This window comes from Sphaeramia orbicularis, chromosome 16 (assembly GCF_902148855.1).
Source record: "Sphaeramia orbicularis chromosome 16, fSphaOr1.1, whole genome shotgun sequence".
Taxonomy (NCBI): domain Eukaryota; kingdom Metazoa; phylum Chordata; class Actinopteri; order Kurtiformes; family Apogonidae; genus Sphaeramia; species Sphaeramia orbicularis.
In genome coordinates this window covers 17,384,014-17,405,665 of record NC_043972.1, presented here as the reverse complement: position 1 = coordinate 17,405,665, position 21,652 = coordinate 17,384,014, and the positions used below count along the sequence as shown (strand labels likewise).

General features: G+C 37.3%; 1 long non-coding RNA gene across 1 annotated transcript; it reads right to left on the bottom strand.

Annotated features, from left to right (window-relative positions):
- Window positions 1–1,159: 1,159 nt before the first annotated feature.
- LOC115436233 (uncharacterized) lies at window positions 1,160–20,057 on the bottom strand. The gene is made up of 3 exons (XR_003937793.1): window positions 20,036–20,057; window positions 13,745–13,749; window positions 1,160–1,251 (listed from the first exon to the last, which is right to left on the bottom strand). It is a non-coding gene; the product is annotated as an uncharacterized LOC115436233 (long non-coding RNA).
- Between the last annotated feature and the right edge of the window lie 1,595 nt (window positions 20,058–21,652).

The window sequence follows — 21,652 nt, the reverse complement described above, 5'->3', positions numbered from 1 at the left end:
TTCATTGCATATAGAAAAAAAAGTTAAACTATACACAGTGTTCTATCAGATACAAAAACTGAATGTCTGACTGAGATAAACTGACTTGAATCACCATTTATTGCAATAAATGGTATTTTGTGAATTTTCAGTAAAAATCAAGTGTTTTCATAGATTTAATTCACTGATCATGTATATCAGGGGTGTCAAACTCATTTTAGTTCAGGGTCCACATTCAGCTAAATATGATCTGCAGTGGGCCGGACTAGTAAAATAATAACATAATAATATAGAAATAATGTCAACTCCAAACTTTTTTCTATGTTTTAGTATGGAAAAAAGTAAATTTACATTATGAAAAGGTTTACATCTACAAACTATCCTTTCAAAAGATAAAAAAAATAAGTGTAATTTTAACAATATTCTGCCTCAGTTTATCATTTACACATGTACATTATAACTTACAGATCATAGTGGATCTACAAATACACAAAACATTTAGTAACCGGCAGAATCTTGTTAAAATTGTACTTACTTCTCTTAAGACATTTCAGGTGATTCATATTTCTTCAGATTATTCACATTTTTTGTGAAATTATACTTTGTAAATGTAAATATTTTCATGTATTTACACTAAAACAAAGAGAAAAATTTGGAGTTGTCGTTATTTATATGTTGTTATGATAGTATTTTACTGGTCCTGCCCACTTGAGATTGAATTAGTCTGAATGTGGAACTGAACTAAAAGAATTAATATCTTAGTGTAATTTTTGCATTTTACAATTTCATCCCAAGGGCCAGATTGGACCCTTTGGCGGGCCGGATTTGGCCTGCGGGCCACATGTTTTACACCTGTGATGTAGATGTTCATAAAAGCTTGGATTAAAGTTGAGGGTTATTATATGTGAAACACCGAAAACTGGAGAAAAACTGACTTTTTCAGCAAATTTATCATTACCTGAACATAAAACAAGTGTCTCCATCCACTGTCACTGATCCAACTCCATTAGTTTTACTGGTGAATCAATGTTGTAGAAGATGACGGCGTTTCCACGGTAACTACAGAGCCTCTGAACATCCAAATGGGTCATATCAGATGACAACGAAAAGATGACAAACTGGAGAATGATCTCATGAAATGTCACACCAGTTCTTATGGCAGTTGGCATGCTACACATACTGTATGCGTTTTCATCCTTTTGCGTGTTATTCAACGCCATTTGATCGCGTTTTAATGTACGCCAAGATCTCAGGTTCACATATCCGTAACTGCTAACGCTAACCCTCAGTGCGTGGTATTTGATGCAGTGTGAACATACGTGGAAAGCTTGTAATGCATACAGATAACACGCCAATTAAAAGTGGTGTGTATTTAAACAATTTCGCGATATCACGTTGACAAACTGTATTTTACACCAATTATTTACATGTATTGACAGGACTCGTGGATCAGCAGATATTAATCAGTTTAGATCAGTAGATGGTTTTGGTCACCAGTGGATCTTTGGGTTTTTATGGGTTAAGAATATAGAAACAAATCAATATACTGTAAATTCCTTGTAGACATAGATTATGGTACAAATACGAATAATGTCCACATGGCATTTCAGTTGAACTACACTATAAGACTGGATAAGTTGAGTTTACTTTAAAAATTTGAGGAAACCGGTTGCCTTAAAAATTTAAGTAATAAGTAATGAAAATTTGAGTGTATTAAACTTAAATGCTTGATTTGATTGGAATTGCTATTTTAAGTACAACACACTAAATGCCAAGTTAATTTAACTGAAAATTTGTTGCAATGTTAATTGCTTTGTATAATTATTAGATGTAATATCAGTTCATTGTACTCAATTCCAAGTTGATTTAAATTAAAATCTTTTACAATATAAATCAATCGCTTTGTATAATTATTCAACTAAGTATATTGTAATGTAGATGGAAGTTAGACAGGAAGTTAGCTCAATGTAATTTGCCAGTACAGGAAGTGCTTTTAATTTGGCAAGGCAGAAAGATTTACATTGAAAAAAAGAACAATTATAGATGAACAGGAAAGCCATTGTTCGGCCTATGGCTCTCACTCATGGTGCAAAATTGTCATTAAAGTGTTTGTAAATTAATTCAGTTCATATCTCTACAATACAATACATTGGCATCTTTAGCGGAACTTTCTATTTATTTAAATTTTCATTTTTTTAAACTCTACTGATGGTTTATGTGACCACTAGAGGGAGTAGTGAGTCATTCTGTTGGCCTCCCAAAGTAGCCAGATGGGATCAAAACAACTTTTAGTCAAGGATAGTGGAAAAAGTGATAAAAGCTAGAAGCACTATAGTTGTTTCACAAGTGATTTGTGGTTTTACTGTGGCTGTTTTTGGTCTAAAAACAGAGCTAAGCTAACAGAGCTAAGCTAACAGAGCTAAGCTAACAGAGCTAAGCTAACAGAGTTATGACGTAAACTATCAGTTGATGCAACACATGAGGATTGTACGACAGTGTTATTTTGACTAATTGTCGAAATACGTGCACATGACTTTCAATTCGAAAAGACAATTTGATGATACTATTATACAGACGTGTGTAAACAATGAGCTTTAACTTTACTATGGCTCTGACTCATGGTGCAGCTCTACAAAAATACAAAAACAAACACAAAAAGGCCAATAAACACTGCCACACACACATTAAGTCCAAATTAACACTAACACCACAACCCTGCTGTGACCCCTGCACAGAAAAATAACACATTTTCAACAACAATGCAACGCGAAGATAAAAAGGTGTGGTCATGACTAAAACATAGTGATTTAAATCCATTCAACTTAAACTTTTTCGTACTTTTGACTATGTCTACAAATTAGTAGAATATACTTAACATTTTAGAGTAACGTAATAAAACTTAAATCACTTAAGTACATTGTAATTAAAGCATTTTATTAAATACAAAGTCCAGGCTTACAGTGCACCTCCAGATGTGGTCAGAAAGATCCAATCCAATTCTGATGCATTTACACCTTATATTAACCCTCCAGTTTCCCGTCCAGCAAGGCCCTTATGCACCAAGTGTGCCTTTTTGGCACACTTGTGGAATAATGTCAAATAATTTTCATACAGTTTGTTTTTCATTCTTTTACACTTTTTTCTATTTCATCAACTTCAGCCGTAAATTAAAAATACCAAATACTCAATAATTGTCACATTTTTTAACCCTTTAAATGTCATGTTTATATTGTGAACAAACCATTTTTTTTGGATGCAAAAAACACATTTTTTTTTTCAATATATTACATAAAAAGTGGATCACATATTATTTGATTTTTTTCATCCTGGCATATGTTAATGATTAACTCCAACATTGGTTAATTTGCATTATTATTTTTGGCGCTAGGTCAAATGTACAAAAATACTAGCATCTGTCACCAAGTGTGCGTAAAATGCACACCTATAAATCAAGCTATTAAATATCATATATGGATTTATATATTGATTTATTTTTCTGCTCTAATTTGATTTTATTTTTGTAAATCAAGGTCAGCCCTACACGGTGGTGCAGTGGTTAGCACTCATGCCTCACAGCAAGAAGGTCCTGGGTTCAATTCCAACACCAGTCGATGGGGGTGGGACCTTTCTGTGTGGAGTTTGCATGTTCTCCCCGTGTCTGTGTGGGTTCTCTACGGGTACTCCAGCTTCCTCCCACCATCCAAAGACATGCACTAATAGGTTAATTGGTTAATCTAAATTGCCCATAGGTGTGAATGTGAGAGTGATTGTTTGTCTTTATATGTTCAGCCCTGCGATGAACTGGCGACTTGTCCAGGGTGTACCCCACCTTCGCCCCTATGTAGCTGGGATAGGCTCCAAGTGACCCCCGTGACCCTAGTGAGGATAAAGCGGGTTCAGAAAATGAATGAATCATACATATCAAATGGAAGAAATAGTGCGTTTCAGGCACACTTGGGAGACAGATGCTAGTCTTGTAATTTTCTTTTGTTTACAATGTGCACATTTTAGTTGGTGGCCAGAATTTCAAAGATCATGCAAAAACGAACAATAGGGTGGTCCTTATTTTTCAACTTTAAAATGTTCATGCTCTCACCCCACCAATTTGTTAGGATAAATAAAAAAAAAAATTCTGGCAAAATTTTAGGAACATTAACCAATATTTAGAGGTTGCTCAAGAAGTTTAAAATATAACACAGTTAACCGTATTCGGTATTTTTCGCATGTTATATGCTGCATTGTGTGCCAGGCTTCTGGCATGCTGTTTAATGATTTATGGCTGAAATTGGTTCATTTGATCATGTAGATCTAGGCATTACATATTCTGACTGTTGGTAACCACATGTGCTGGTTTTACCCAGTCAGCACATCACTAGATAAAGCTTAAAATGTCCATATTACTTGGATTTGCTCACCTCATCTCCTAATTTTGGGTTTCCCCCAAAAGGTGCTGTTGTGCACAATTTGTGTGGAATCACTGTTTAGTGTTTTAGTAGTGATATGTCTTTGACAGTAAAAACATATCAGTCTGAGTGAAGCACAGACAATACTCCGATGCAAGAAAGGCCACGCTGCTCAGTGCTCCAGAGTGGCAGTAGTTGTTAATCAACATTATCATCATGCATCTTTCAGTTCAATATTCAGTCATGAATGCAGGACACTATTTTCGTTTATTTGCTTCTTGCTATTTTGTAACATACTTGTAATATACATGTGACAACAGTTACGATCACTCAACTGAAGACAAGACGATAATTCTGACTTGAGTTCTACGATCTTTTGCGAATACACGCATGAACTTTTTTGGCTTGTTTGTTCCTTTTTATGGATATATTGTGTAGTTGTGCACATGTAGTTAATGTGTGGGTGTTAATAAAAGCAATGTTGCATTCCATTTTGTAATGTGGCGTGCGTTTGTAAGAATGGTGAAATTTATGCAATATTTAATGATTTTGGAAATATTCAAAGGCCTTGAGCTACCCCCAGATATTTTCAAAACAATCTGAAATTTTGCACAGTTTGTTTTTATTGGCATCCTAACAATTTTAGGGGGTGAGAGTCGAACATTTCCCCAAAAAAAAAAATTTGACCCCATATAAGGACCACCCTTTTGAATTCTAACCTTATTTAAATTGTGAAAAATAATATGAAGTTTTTTTAACAGGAAGTGCAAGGTGTACCTAAAAGGCAGGTTAAAGTGGTTTTCCTTGTGGATACAGCTCACATTTTAACAGGGGACTGAAAAATGTGAGCCAAAATCTGTGGAGCACCAGCTACAACTGGGTTTGGCTGATGATTTAGAACAAATATCTTGTTTTGATTGTATCTGTTTAGTTGAGAATTCTCCTCCGCTTCGTTTCCTTTCTGACTCCTCTGTGTAATTCTTCAGCTGGAACTACACATCTCCAGCTGACAGAACTGATTTCAGGGAGATTTGAAGCTATCTCAGTGAGGTTTACACTCTTGACACTGAGCTTATACACACAATAGCCACCAAAACACCCAAAACGGGACCAGACAAACTGTTTTCGTTGGCGTTTGGGAGATTGTCTTCGCTCTCCGGAACTGGAGGATATTGGAGTTTATTTGCAGGAGATCTACAGTGTTTGTAGGAGCATCTAGGGATGTATTTCGGTTTTATCAGTTAAACGATGACCCCTTTTCCTTCCCTATTGTCAACAAAATACTGTAAAAGCATAAAACAGTAGCTGGCATTTTGTTAAAGGTCCCATATTATGCAAATCTCACTTTGTGACAGTTTTCTTACAGTAGTGTGTGTTGCAGTAGCCTCATTATGAGGTTCGAATTTGAAAACTGTCCGTTTCCTCCCTGCCTTGCTACACCACATTTAGTGAAAATGCCTGCTCAAACGGCCGAGTTTGAGTTGGGTCCGCTTATGCGAAATAAGCGGATTTAACTCCTCCCCCTGACTGTGCCCCCACCCTGCATGAAAAGGTAAGCCCCACCCTGGCAAAGTACCTCTTGGACAACAAACATGGCGAAGGCGAGACACGCAAGTTGTGGTGTTGTTGGCTGCACACACCAACACGAAAGTTTATTTTTTGCTCCCCACTTCCGAGCCTCTCCGAAAAAAGTGGCTGAATTATATCTTTGATGGTCATGTACCAAACAACATTCCCAAACGCTTGTATGTGTGTGCCCGGCATTTCATGGACGAGTGTTTTTCGAACATGGGCCCATACAGCTCCGGCTTAGCACAAAGACTCCGAATCAAGAAGGACGCAGTACCAACGCTTTGTGACCCAAGTACAAGTGTGGGAGATGTAAGTTCTTCTCATTTTTTTGTATCTTTACTGCATAACCCTACATTACGGATAAGCTGGTGGTTGTTGATGTGTACGTCTAACGTTAGCATGGCAGCTAACATAGCTCGGTTACTGCTGCTAACGTTTGCATCCCCGTTAACATGCAAGAGCTGATAATATCAAGAGACATTCAACAGAACTACTTTGAACACGGGCCTTTTGTGGTTGGCATCACTATAGTTAGCATCAAGCTTGTTAGTAGCTGCCTGCATTAGTGGCGGCAGGCCTCTTTCCGTGTCAGGTCCACGAACCCGACACAACACCGCCGTTTTCCGTCGGGGCTCAATCACGCCTCAAGGCAAAGAAAGCCAGTGTTTGGAAAGACGTTCTGTCTGAGACATGTGTATTGTAGACAAGAGAGGGGCATTTCAGACAGCACGTAGTACCGCTAGCGTAAGCCGCGTCCTCTCCCAGAGAGGGGAGGAGGAGTGGGCGTGGACAGATGCGTTCATTTGCATACCTGGAAGCAGGCCCAGAAACAGCCTGTTCTGAGGAGGGCTGGTGAGAGTGACTTTTTCGACCGCTGAAACTCCGAACAAAGGATGATTTTGGGGCGAACAAACTTAAATACTATGTTTTTGGGCTTCTGAGACCTATATGACGTGACTGAAAAATAGCATAATATAGGACCTTTAAAGAATCAAAGGAATTGTTGGATGTTACATTTACAAAAGAATTCTTTACATTTCAGCATTTTCTTTACATTTTTTCCATGCAGTCACTAAATGCCTCCTAGTAAAACTTTTCTTTGTACTCTGAAAAAAAATTATAGACTGGTTTTTATTTATGTTTCTGAAGTATTTTAGATAATTGCTAAGGCAATAAAAAGAACTCCCGGAGGTGTTGGAGGATGTTTTTAAGGCTTTAAAATGTGGTCTCCTAAGATGGAATACTAATAGTATACCATGTGCTCTGAAAGTGCTCATTTTGTGCAGGGTTTGTTTTATGTTTCTAAAATGTTTCTGATAATTGCTAAGGCGATAATAAGTGCTCCCTCATGTGCTTAAGGTTTTTTTTTTCCACAGCCTTTTTTCAAGTGGTCGTCAGTGGAGAAAAAGAGAACGGTCATTTTGATTGGGTGGGTTTTATGTGTCTGAAGTGTTTTACATATCTGCTAAGGCACACAGGTGTTAAACATGCGGCTCGTGGGCTAAAATTGGCCCTCGAAAGGTTCCAATCCGGCCCGTGCAAAAATTATACTGAAGATATTAACCCATAAAGACCTAAACATCCACCGTCGACCAAAAGCATCTACTGATATCATCTTCTACAACACTGATTCACCAGTAAAACCCATGAAATTGGATCAGTGACAGTGGAAGGAGACACTCGTCACTTTTTCCTCCATTTCCTGTCCTTCAACACCGGACACACTGATTAATCTGGGTGTGCCTGACCACAGTAGTCACAAAGGCTGTCAAGGTCTTTTGCCGCATTTCCACAACATGGAACCTGTAGAGGACCAAACATAAGGACCAGGACAAAGGTGGTAAAATTAGAAAAAATGATAATTGAATCAAGTTAGAAAAAATGTTAACACAAGCTCCAAAAAATGTCAGTTAACAAAATGAACTAAGATGGGCAATATTGTACAAAAAAATGTATATGATATTGATAATTGAAATAAAAAATCTTTAATTTGATATGTACTTTGGTTGTCCATTTGTCAAAACTCTTGCTATTTAGGTATGATAATTTTTTTTTTTCCTCTAACCAATTATTAGGTTGTAAAATACAATGTTTAAGGTGTACACTGAATATGTTTTAGGATGAAAATGTCATAGGGTCTTCACTTTTGAGAACTTTGTAATTCTTTAAAAAAAAAAAAAAAAAAAGATGTACATTTTTCATCCATCAATAGTTTTTGATATTTTTCATTAAAAAATATTTGAAACTAAATTTTGCCCTTTGAGTATGTTTAAGATGGCATTTAGACTTTTCCAATTATGTGTAATATTTGTCTTAACCTTGTCTGGTTCAAACGTTATGAATAAAAAATAAGTGGGCTGTCCATCCTTGAAACCCTTGACCACGCCCCCAGGATCATAAATGACAGGTAGGTAAAGTGATCCTATAAAATTTCAGAAATGCTTCAGTTATTAGAATAAAAAGCTGCTGTTGTGTTTATTTCCAGTTCATTGTACAGTTGATCTCACTTGGCTTCTGTGTGCATTGTATTTTTTTTTTTGTTTTTTTTTCAAATTCGGTGAACATGAAGCCAAGCTAAAAGCCCTGACAGACGGAGAAACGTGAAAAATTTTAACATTTTCACTCCACTTTCATTCCTAGCACTCCTTGCTAGGAATTTTAGGTTAAGTTAAGAGCTCTGTGAGAGAATTCTCAGAATCTTTACAGTGGCAATTTCTCACAGACTGCAAGGGAAGCCCGGCTTCCCCTAAAATTACGAAAATTAAATGGTTAAATATGTTGGGTTGTGTTGACATTTCATTGACTACAAATGTCTTAGAACACGTTCATCTCAAAGATGAGTTCGTTCAGAATCAGCTTTATCACAAATCAACAGACGTGATGTTGTTCACTTCTCCTCCATTCCCGTTGCGCTGTTTTCTCCTCCATCTCTGCTCAGTGCATTTGTCCGTAGACTGCGGGCGTCTCTGGGCTTCAATGGGACTGAGTGGAACAGTTTTTTTCATTGCCTCAAAACTGGACGGTAATTGGATAAATGCCACGATGTTGTCCCGCCCCTGGACGCCGGGCGTCTCTGGGGGTGAATGGAGCTGTGGGCGGAGCTCGGCCGGGCTGGACGCCAGAATCCCATGTGCTGATTGGAGGATCAGTCGAAAGGCTGAATCCCGTTTGATTAACAGCTAGTTTGAGATCTCCTCCTTCACTGACACAGTTCAGTTTAATACCGTCGCACATTCTGCTGTGAAATCGAGAGAGAAACCACTGCGAAATTACTCATTCATTTCTTGCACTGTAAATAAAACACAGTCATTGGACTTCCTTGTTTCGATTTAACATAATTTCAGCGTTTTCTTGTTTCAGTTACATAATTTAATCATTTGTTGTTCGAGTTTAATATCGTTTTGTAGATAGTTAAATCAATCAAACTGTCGGCTAGGTCGGAGTGAAAGGAGCATCTGTAGTTTAAAAGGCTGAAGTCTTACACCCACAACACAATGGGCCAAGGCAATCTGAGCAGAGAGGACACTGGTCCAGTCCCTGGAAAAGACGTCTACTTGGTACGATAAGGTCACTGAGCATTTTCTTAAAAAGGAACGGAGGGATGAATTTATGTGCAAAAAGCTTGACAGTTTATTTTTTACTTTTTTTGTGTGTGTAAGCCGACAATGAGCTTCCCCTGTCTGAAAAATGAGCAGCCGCCACTGAATCTTTAGGAATACAGGCCCGGGTCCTTTTTCATAATGGAAACACAAAAAGGCCAATTTGAGTCGAGCCGGTACCATGTAGTGGAAACGCAACATTTGAGAGTTAAAAAACACAACCCCACCCACACTCATGTTCATCAGGTTCCTCTGAGGGTTCTTCCGCTGTCTAAGTGTTCATCTTTGTCTGAACATAAAGAGCTGCTCTGTTCTTGTACTGAAACTTTTGCTGTTAAGATTGTACTTTGCACACAGGCGGTGTTTGCTGCAGATGCAAGTATTAGCTTTATCCCTCTTCAACCCTCTCCCACTCCTCGTCTTCCTCTCCGGATCTCCTGCCCCGAGTGCTCCTCATTGAAGCAGACTGCAGCCCTCACCGCTGCTTACCGTGATCCGGCTGCAGCCTTAACCTGCTCTGGCATCTTCGTTACAAAAGCTGCTTTCACTCATTAATTCACTCAGAGGCGTGCAGGCCGGGCCGCCGGCGGTGGAGGTGGGGGGGGGGTTCAGAGGTGGAGAGGGGTTGAGTCACAGCTCCACAAGGTAACATAAGAAACAAGCTTTACCACAACACAACGTTGTCAGTCCTGCTGAATATTCAGTGTGTGTCGGCTGCTCTGAAAGCACATGCCAATCTGTCTGTTCACAGTCAAAACAGTCTCTGACTGAACCTGTGGTTTAATAAACACATTCTACCCGTTTCTCCATCTGTCAGGGCTTTTAGCTTGGCTTCATGCTCACTGAATTTGAAAAAAAATAAAAAAATAAAAAATACAATGCATACAGAAGCCAAGTGAGATCAACTGTATAACAAAGAACCGGAAATAAACACAACAGCAGCTTTTTATTCTAATAACTAAAGCATTTCTGAAATTTTATAGGATCACTTTACCTACCTGTCATTTATGATCCTGGGGGCGTGGTCAAGGGTGTCAAGGATGGACAGCCCACTTATTTTTGATTCATAACGTTTGGACCAGACTAGTTTAAGACAAATATTACACATAATTGGAAAAGTCTAAATGCCATCTTAACCCTTTCATGCACAGAGGTCACTACAGTGGACAGTTATTCTCCAGCTGATCTTTTGTATATTCATGGGTTTTATTGTTTTAGTTCCATATCAGCCAACACAGTGGATGCTTATGCATCATCCCATACAGTGCTCTTCATACCGTTACTGTAACTATGCTGTTCTTGATAAATCTGATCTGCACTAACATGTTTTAGTGTAAATCAACAAACAAAACAGGTTTTTTTGTTTTTTTTTTTGCGTATTATCTCCATGAAATGAATAATAACTAGTATTAGAGTATGTTAAAATGTGGGAAAATATCTGATTAGCAGCATTAAAAATGTTTTTATCGCATACTTTTCCATATCACTTTCTGATATTAGGTTTTAAATACATGTTTCTTTGCTTGAAAAATTAAATGCTTTGGGTCCGGCTGAGTGGACAGTTTTGTAACTCCTTAAAAAAAAAAAAAAAAACTAAATTGTATGTTTTTTTTCATGCCTAAAGAGCAATAAAAACACACAAATATTGTGACCAAAGTTCTCATAATTGCATGAAAGCGTTAAACATACTCAAAAGGCAAAATTTAGTTTCAAATATTTTTAAATGAAAAATATCAAAAACTATTGATGGACGAAAAATTAACCTTTTTTTTTTTTTTTTTTTTTTTTACAAGAATTACAAAGTTCTCAAAAGTGAAGACCCTATGACATTTTCATCCTAAAATGTATTCAGTGTACACCTTAAACACTGTATTTTATAACCTAATAATTGGTTAGAGGAAAAAAATATTTTATCACATCTAAATAGCAAGAGTTTTGACAAATGGACAACCAAAGTAAATATCAAATTAAAGATTTTTTATTTCAGTTATCAATATAATTTTTTTTTTTTTTTTTACAATATTTACAACATACAAATAAAATTAACATTATGTTCAAATGTATTTTGTATAGATAAATGTATTTATTAATGCATATCGTGGGCAGATTCCTAATGTCACTAAACCTCAGCGTGTTTCCATTATGGTGACCTGTATCTGATCTGTTAAAGACAGTTTGAACAGCACAAATCAGATTTTTTCAAGTCCGACCCAGGCCACTTTCATATGTGGTCCTAAATCCGATACGTATCTGATATTTTCCAATACGACTTCAGTCTCATTTATCTGACCTTTACGTCATTGAAACACGAAAAATGTCACAATTCTGCATCCAAGGAGGAGGAGTGGCGAGAAAAACATACTGACTTCTGAAAACACAGTACGTACCTGCATGGTCACGTATTACACCAGGACCTCTTTTGTGCATGCAGGTCACTTCAGGGTCGTATTCAGTTCATACTCAAAATTGCTAGAAGTCGCATTTAATGTGTAATATGAACAAACACACAAAAAAATTCACCAAAATATCCAAATTGTGCACTAAAACCTGCTGTCTGAACGTAGCCAAAAGTGCGTGGATCAACTTAATGTAGAATTCATTGAATCATTCATTAAAAAGATCTTTACATGCATGTAGTACAGGGTTTTTCAACCTTGGGGTCAGGACCCAACATGGGGGTCACCTGGAATTCAAATGGGGTCACCTGAAATTTGCAGTAATTGATAAAAAAAAAATAAAAAAAACACAAAACTTACTAATAAAAATATATGCTGAGTTGATAGAGACAATCCCAATCCATAAAAGACATGACAAACTGTGAAGCTGAAACTGAAGCACTGTGGTTCTGTTTATCTTTCAAATGTTCATTATGGTCAGTTTCAGATGCTGCAGCTCTTTCATAATTCATAGTTTGAGTTCTTGTTTGTTCAGTATTAACCCTTTCATGCATGAATTATGAGAACCTTAATCAAGATTTTTTTTTCCCTGAGTGTTTTTATTCCTCTTTAGGCATGAAAAAAAAAAAAAAACAATGTGATTGAATTTTTTTTTTTTTAATCAACCTGTTTTTCATGGAGTTACAAAAATGTCCACTCAGCTACACCATGAATTTTATTCTTGAAGCAAAGAAACATGTATTTAAAACCCAATATCATAAAGTGATATAAAACAGTGAAATGAAACCATGTTTAATGCAGTTAATCTGATGTTCTCTCACATTTTAACATATTCTAATATTAGTTATTACTCACTTCATGGAGATAATATGCAAAAAATAAATATTAACAATTGATTTCCACTCAAGAACCAATCAAAAACAGCAAAGTTACAATAATGGTATGAATTGCAGTTTATGAGATGATGCATAAGTGTCCACTGTGTTGGTTGACATGGAACTAAAACAACTAAACCCATGAATATACAAGAGTAAAGCTGTAGAGGAACTGTCCACTGTAGTGACCACTATGCATGAAAGGGTTAATTGTCAGCCTTGTAAATCCAAGCTGGACTGACTGTACATATCCTGACCAAGGAAAATAAAATTCTCACTTTGTGCAGTAATCTACACCTGGCTTTACTGCCTCCGTCCATAATAATATACATTATATAGACTAAATGTGGTCTAAAATTAACGTTTATTCACAACATAGTATAGCAAACTACTACATGATCAAATACAAATTCATTTTAGCAAAAAAAATATCTCTGTTTTGAATGTCTGGGGTTGCCAGAAATTTGTGATGTTAAAATGGAGTCACGAGCCAAAAAAGGTTGGGAACCACTGATGTAGTTGGAGAAATAACAGGAAATGTTGCTCTATGGCTCTTCATTTCCATTGCCTGTCTATGATTGGGTACATCTGCATGTATTTCAGTTAACCAGCTAATTAATAATGCCCGTAAGTGGGTAGCATCTGAAACATTTGCCTCATCCTTCTGTCAGTAGATGGCTGTTAAAGACATGATAAAATTCCACTGTGAGCATTAATGGTGTTTAGGAAAGTTGTGTTTGTTTTCTGGAAAAAAAAAAAAAAAAAAGCAAAAAAACTTCCATTATGCTTTGATATGATCCTGTTTCAAGTGATTTAATGCATTTTGATCTGACCTGTAAACGTTAGCCCACTGTGCACCACAGTTTACAATGTTAACCCTTTCATGCGTAGTGGACAGCTATTCTACAATGTAATTTAACCTGAACTTCTACAGTATCTGCATAATATGTGAATGAGTGAATATAAAGGCAAGGAAATAAAATGTTATTAATATTGAACCCATAAAGACAGTTCCCAAATCATTTTTTTCTCTCTATTTAACCTTTTTTAAGTATTTACTCACATTTATTATTATATTATCCTCTGTATTTAGCATTTTTTCGGTGTAGAGTCGGTATTGTCGTATATTTATTCTGTCGATCATGTTGAAGTTCATTAAAACTCAGAGTAAATTCAAAGGTTATTAAATGAAAAACAGGGAAAACAGGAAAAAAAAAGTGACTTTTTCAGCAAATTTATCATTAATCAAGTGTGTCCATCCACTGTCACTGATCCAACTCCATGGGTTTTACTGGTGACTCAATGTTGTAGAAGATGAAGGTGTTTCCACAGTAACTACGGAGCCTCTGAACGTCCAAATAGGTCATATTTGATGACCGTGAAAATATGACATACTGTATTTTACACTAATTATGTACATTTTCATGGAGTTAAAAAAATGTCCAGCTGAGTGGACATTTTTTAACTCCATGAAAGATACACTGAACAAAAATATAAACGCACCACCTTTGTTTTTGCTCCCATTTTTCATGAGCTGAACTCAAAGATCTAAAACTTTTTCTATGTACACAAAAGGCCTATTTCTCTCAAATATTGTTCATAAATTTGTCTAAATCTGTGTTAGTGAGCACTTCTCCTTTGTCCTTTGCTGAGATAATCCATCCACCTCACAGGTGTGGCATATCAAGATGCTGATTAGACAGCAGGATTATTGCACAGGTGTGACTTAGGCTGGCCACAATAAAAGGCCACTCTAAAATGTGCACTTTTACTGTATTGGGTGGTCCAGGGGGGTCAGAAAACCAGTCAGTATTTGGTGTGACCACCATTTTCCTCGCACAGTCTTCTTCATGAATTCTCTGAAACAGCTTTGGAGATGGCTTATGGTAGAGAAATGAACATTCAATTCACAGGCAAAAGCTCTGGTGGAGATTCCTGAAGTCAGCATGCCAATTGCATATTCCCTCAAAACTTGTGACATCTGTGGTATTGTGCTGTGTGATAAAAGTGCACATTTTGGAGTGGCCTTTTATTGTGGCCAGCCTAAGGCACACCTGTGCAAAAATCCTGCTGTCTAATCAGCATCTTGATATGCCACACCTGTGAGGTGGATGGATTATCTCAGCAAAGAAGAAGTGTTCACTAACACAAATTTAGACAGATTTGTGAACAATATTTGAGAGAAATAAACCTTGTGTGTACACAGAAAAAGTTTTAGATCTTTGAGTTCAGCTCATGAAAAATGGGAGCAAAAACAAAAGTGGTGCGTTTATATTTTTGTTCAGTGTAGGTTCATAAAAAAATTTCAATTGCATAGTTTTTTTCATGCCTAAAGAGGAATAAAATCACTGAAGAAAAAAAAAATTGACTAAGGTTCTCATAATTCATGCATGAAAGGGTTAATGTAGTCTGAATAGAAATGGAGGGGGTTGAACTACAGGGTGGGGAAGCAAAATTTACAATATGTTGAGGCAGGGATTGAAAGACAGTGTATGACCAATTAGTTTATTGAAAGTCATGAGAATTTATTTGCCACGAGAAAATTGACATAATAGAAAATGTTTTTATTCTATGTGTCCTCCTTCTTTCTCAATAACTGCCTTCACACGCTTCCTGAAACTTGCGCAAGTGTTCCTCAAATATTCGGGTGACAACTTCTCCCATTCTTCTTTAATAGTATCTTCCAGACTTTCTCGTAATAGTTTTGCTCATAGTCATTCTCTTCTTTCCATTATAAACAGTCTTTATGGACACTCCAACTATTTTTGAAATCTCCTTTGGTGTGACGAGTGCATTCAGCAAATCACACACTCTTTGACGTTTGCTTTCCTGATTACTCATATGGGCAAAAGTTTCTGAAAAGGTATGGATAATAGTGTTAGGTATGATTATGACATCAATATATGTTTGGTTTCAAAACAATTGACGTAGTGTCTGCTGAGAAAAAACAACTAAATGTTCATTGTAAATTTTGCTTCCCCACCCTGTATACTCATCTGTTGGTTGGTTCCAAAAAATGTAATTATAAAGAAGAGTCGCTGCTGTACGTCCAGTTCATTCTTCAGTCCAGTCAGATGGGTCTCCACGAGGCAACGCTGACTTTCAGGACCTGGTGTAGACCCTGGAGGGCAGGAGGCTGATGCTTGGGCTTGTTTTTTTACACATGGATCCTCTTTTCTCCTCTCACATGTGGTCTCCAGAGAAGAGGTCAGGGTTACGGTCGAGGTCACGCTGTTTTTTCTTTTTTTTTTTTTTTTTTCCTCCTGCCTCTCAGCATCATGAATGGGTCAACCCATCAAAGCGTAGATTAACTACTCTATAACATGTGCGTGGATTCTCCCACTCTCCCACACCCTGGCCTTGTCTCTTTTAGCTTCACAGTCATGAATACACATCAGCGCCGGAGTGCATTCGAGGGGTCGGAGGTTCAAAGCAATAATCGTGTTTCTGTGTTTGAACTCTCACCACCTCTGTTTGACATTGGCTCTGATGTTGCCACTCATGATGTGAACCGGGTTGCCATTTCGCGCTGCCTCCCCCTCACTCTGCTCATCCCTTGGCCTTTGGGTGTCTTCTACAGGCCTCCGGGCCACTGACACGTGAATATTGATCTTTCTTTTCCCTTTTCTCGAGTTCGGTGTCAAGCCTCCACCCTATACGCTCAAACCTCCCCGGCCATATTCCCTCCCTCCCATGTGATTGGCAGAAGTCCAGCTTAAATGTGATTACTGATTTCACTTTCATCACTTCGTCTTTAGCATACAGAGTCTACTTTTCTTTTTTTTTTTCCCAAACATGAAACTTTTGCACCTTGAATGACTCGAGGTAGTCTTTTTAAGTGTAAAGACACAAGGAGCCGGCGAGCAAGGACATGGATTTCCATTAACATATGTAAGAAAAACGTCTGAGCCTCCGCGCTCACAGAAAGATAACAGACAGCAGCCTTTGACACTTGTTTCCAAGCAGCGCAAAGACGTATAGAAGTCCTTCCTTTCTTGTTTTCCGGAGAGAAATATGCTTACTACTTGAGAACAGGAGGAGATGTATTGTCCCTTGCAGAGCGGCGATATCGGGCGGAGCGCTTTTGATCCATTGAGATTGTTACAGACCTCTGATAAATCTCCCCGTTGGCCGCCGTCCTTGGCCGTGGCGAAAACTCCGGATTAAAACATCGCTACTCCCTGCCAAGGTGATGAGTGGATAGAGGGTGTAATTGGGCTTTGGACACGAACGACGCCCGCTCATACAGCCATACCTTTCCTCCCTCTCTGTCCTTCCCCTTCTTGTCCTCATCTTCGGGCGAGATAAAAGCAAAATAAATGACTGAAACCGTAATGAACCAACATGCAAGAAAAGTAGGCTGCAAACACTATAGATGTTCTAAGGATGGATGTGAGTAATGAGACTAAATGAGTAACTAAATCAGTATATTTTGTCTCCGGTTTGTCTTATTTTCAGGTCCTCATGTTCTTTTCATAGTCTATTTTGCCTCATTACCTTATCATCAGTTTCCCTGAGAGGAAAAAGTAAAATAACGCCGGCGATTTCTCCCTGGTCTGCAGAGTTTTTGGCAGTCTCAGGAGTTTTGTGCCGATCGTTTACCATGTGAAGTGATTATGCGGCAACTGGCCCCTTTGTTATCTTGGCCAGGCAGTCAGTTGTAAATAGCTGCGAAGTTATCTGGGCAGCACAGTCACTCGGAAAGGAGTAATTGGATAATTAATTTAGTCCCGGACAGGTCAAACGGATTTTCGTCTCGTGTACCTTTCTGTGGCTCACAAGGTCTTACGGACACATGATTGATGTGTGCCACCACCGGGTAATTAAAGGTCCTCGTCTGTCTTTAATCCTCCTCAAAAAGCATATGAAGAAATAAAAGAGGTGATGAAGGTTTGACCAACGTGTATGCGCTGAACATGTATCCACACAATGCTAGTAATTAGCTTAAAAGTCATCAGTTTTATCACTTGTTATAGTAGTTGCTAAGCCACCAGTTAGTACAGATTAAACACACACACACACACACACACACACACATCTTCTGTGGTGAAAGCAGGTAGACAGAAAATATGATGCTTTGCTTTTATATTAGTGAGATATCTACTGCTTAACCCTATTTAATGATTACTTAACTCATACAACACGAATCAGTGACACAGATGCACCCTGGGTAAATTACCATTGGAGTAATATGCAACAAATTATAGGGGAAGGGTTATATGTCACATCTTCAGGCTTTGCAAAATTCATTATTTCATCTTCCAAACTCAAGATATGGGCATGTTTTTGCAATGGTTTTACTTTGATTTATTCCTTTTTTTTTTTTTGTCCTTTTCCACCATAGAAAAGTCAGACTGATCTCATGAAATCGTGTTGTATGTCACGCCAGTTCTTATGGCATTTGGCGTGCTATGTGTACGCATTTTCATCCTTTCATGCTTTAATCAATGTCATTTGATCGCTTGTCAATTTATGCCAACATCTCTGGTTTACATGTTCGTAACCGCTAACCCAGTGTTTTTCAACCTTGGGGTGGTCGCATGTAGGGATGTGCGATATCGGCTTTTTTGCCAAAAACCGATATGCCGATATTGTCCAACGCTTAATTTCCGATTCCGATATCTACCGATACCACTGCCGATATATGTGGGATATTAACCCTTTCATGCATGAATTATGAGAACCTTAATCAAGATTTTTTTCCTAAGTGTTTTTACTCCTCTTTAGGCATGAAAAAAAAAACAAAAAAAACCCCACAATTGAATTTTTTTATGAACCTATTTTTTGTGGAGTTGCAAAAATGTCCACTCAGCTGGACACCATGTATTTAATTTTTGAAACAAAGAAACGCATTTACTGATATATTGTGTGAAAACGATGAAATACATTTTTTTTAATGCATCTAATCTGATGTTTTGTCACATTTTAACATACTCTAATATTAGTTATTACTCACTTTATGGAGATAATATGCAAAAAATTAAAACTTCTTAAGAAAAACGATTAATTACAGTCTAAGAACAATAACAAGCAATTGATTTACACTCAAACATGTTGTCCTGCAGATCAGGTTTATCCAGAACAGTAAAGTTACAGTCATGGTACGAATTGCAGTGTATGGGATGATACATAGGCGTCCACTGTGTTGGCTGATATGGAACTAAAACAATAAAATTCATGAATATACAAGAGATCAGCTGGAGAAGAACTGTCCACTGTAGTGACCACTATGCATGAAAGGGTTAAACTAATTTTAGGTAACATCACATATCTCCTGTCATGTAATTAACACATCATGCCTAATTTTATTGTGATGCCCATTGGATGCATTCTCAAATGCAACAAGGCTTTCAAAATGTAAACACTGTCTATGCAAAGAATACATACTTCAACTTAAGTTGTTGAAAAAATGCCATATTTATTTATTTTCTCTCCCTCCCTCCATGAGTCTATTACAGTGTAGCAACTCTACTGTACAATTTTGAAAACTGCACATTTCTTTCAGCTACAAACAATGCTTCATTTACACGTTGGTAAATGCCGGTGAAATCAAGGCATTATTTTATCGGTTTTAATGATAGGCAAAAAAAACAATAACGATATTCACCGATATTACATTTTTATGCCAATATTGGGCTGATAATATCGGTGGGCTGATATTATCGGACATCCCTAGTCACCTGGAATTCAAATCGGGGTCGCCTGAAATTTTTAGTAACTGATAAAAATTAAGAAAAACTTACTAATAAAAAAATGTAGGGTGAGTTAAGAGAGACAGTCACAATCCATAAAAGTCATGACAAACTCTGAAGCACTGTGGTTCTGTTTATCTTTCAAATGTTCATTGTGGTCGGTTTCAGATGCTGCAGCTCTTTCATAATTCATAGTTTGAGTTGTTGTTTGTTCAGTATTAATTGTCAGCCTTGTAAATCCAAGCTGAACTGACCATATCCTGACCAAGGAAAATCAAATTCTCACTTTGTGCAGTAATCTACACCTGGCTTTTCTGCCTCTGTCCATAATAATATACATTATATAGCCTAAATGTCGTCTAAAATTAACGTTAATTTGCAACATAATATAGCAAACTATTACATGATCAAAAACAAATTAATTTTAGCAAAAAAAAATGTCTCCGCTCGAGTCGCCAGAAATTTGTGATGTTAAAATGGGGTCATGAGCCAAAAATGGTTGGAAACCAATACGCTAACCCTAACCCTAACTGCTAATCGCGTGGTATTTGACATGTAGATTTTATGAAATTATTTTTATGTTGTTTTATTGCACCCATTTTATGTACACTACTTTGTGATTTTTATCTGTGAAAAGCACTTTATAAATAAACTTAACTTTACTTACAAAAGTTAATCCTTAATGTGTTATTGGAGGACATAACAAGACTTTATTACTTTTGTGAAATCTTTCCAAATTTTTTATTGTTATGTAGAAAATCAAGGTCAATGAAGTACCATATCTGGTTCCTTACACATAAGTGGCAAATAAAAATAAACCTAAAAAATCCAAGAGTTATATATAAAAAATGCAAGACAAACACATGTAAAACTAGAAGCACTTGGAGAGCACAGACTTCCGCCGAGGCAGATCAGTGCCCCGGATATGGATGAAAATTTCAGGAAATGTTGATACTGGCATAAGGAACAAATGATTAAATTTTGGTGGTGATTGGGGGTAGGGGGCCATGGGGGCCCACTAATCTGCCTTGGCTGCGCTGTCTTTTCTAGAAAAGCACTCGGTGAGCGCAGACCTCTGCCAAGGTAGATCAGCGGGCCCCCATGCCCCCCCCACCCACCCCTGATCACCACCAAAATTTAATCATTTGTTCCTTGTGCCAGTATCAGCATTTCCTGAAATTTTCATCCAAATCTGTCCTTAACTTTTTGAGTTATCTTGCACACAGACAGACAAACAGACAAACCAATGCCGACAAAAACATAACCTCCTTGGCGGAGGTAATGAAAGGAACATGTATTTTAGAACATTACAACATAAGTGCTGCTCCAAACACCTGTCCACATCCACATTATCCCTTTGAACATCATTCCTTACATTAGTACCATTACTTCATGGTACCTAACAAAGCAGGTCCACTCACTGTTCATGCAGAGGTGGACCTTACAAACCCTGGAGACCACATTGGACCTGACATGGTTGACTCACTGTCCTAACTGGAACTGCTGCTGTCACTGTCTCTTAATATATGCAGAAATTACCAAAAATAGCCACTTGCCTGATAAAGGGTAAAAGACATATTGGGATATTTAGAGGGTAATTAGCTTTTTTATTATTTTTTATTATTATTCATGTGATGATTCAGTGTCAGAAAATCAGCATAATAACACCAATTGCTCTAAGCTGCAGAAGCCAAAATTAGGAGGAAAATGACAGAATTTGGAAATCCTCCTTCATTGCAGCGTTTATGGTCTGTCTTTAACCCTTTCATGCATGAATTATGAGAACCTTAATCAAGATTTTTTTCCTGAGTGTTTTTATTCCTCTTTAGGCATGAAAAAAAACCAACGTGATTGAATTTTTTTTTTTCTTAAATCAACCTGTTTTTCATGGAGTTACAAAAATGTCCACTCAGCTACACCATGAATTTTATTCTTGAAGCAAAGAAACATGTGTTTAAAGCACAATATCATAAAGTGATATGAAAACAGTGAAATGAAACCATGTTTAATGCAGCTAATCTGATGTTTTCTCACATTTTAACATGTTCTAATACTAGTTATTACTCACTTCATGGAGATAATATGCAAAAAATAAATATTAACAATTGATTTCCACCCAAGAACCAACCAAGAACA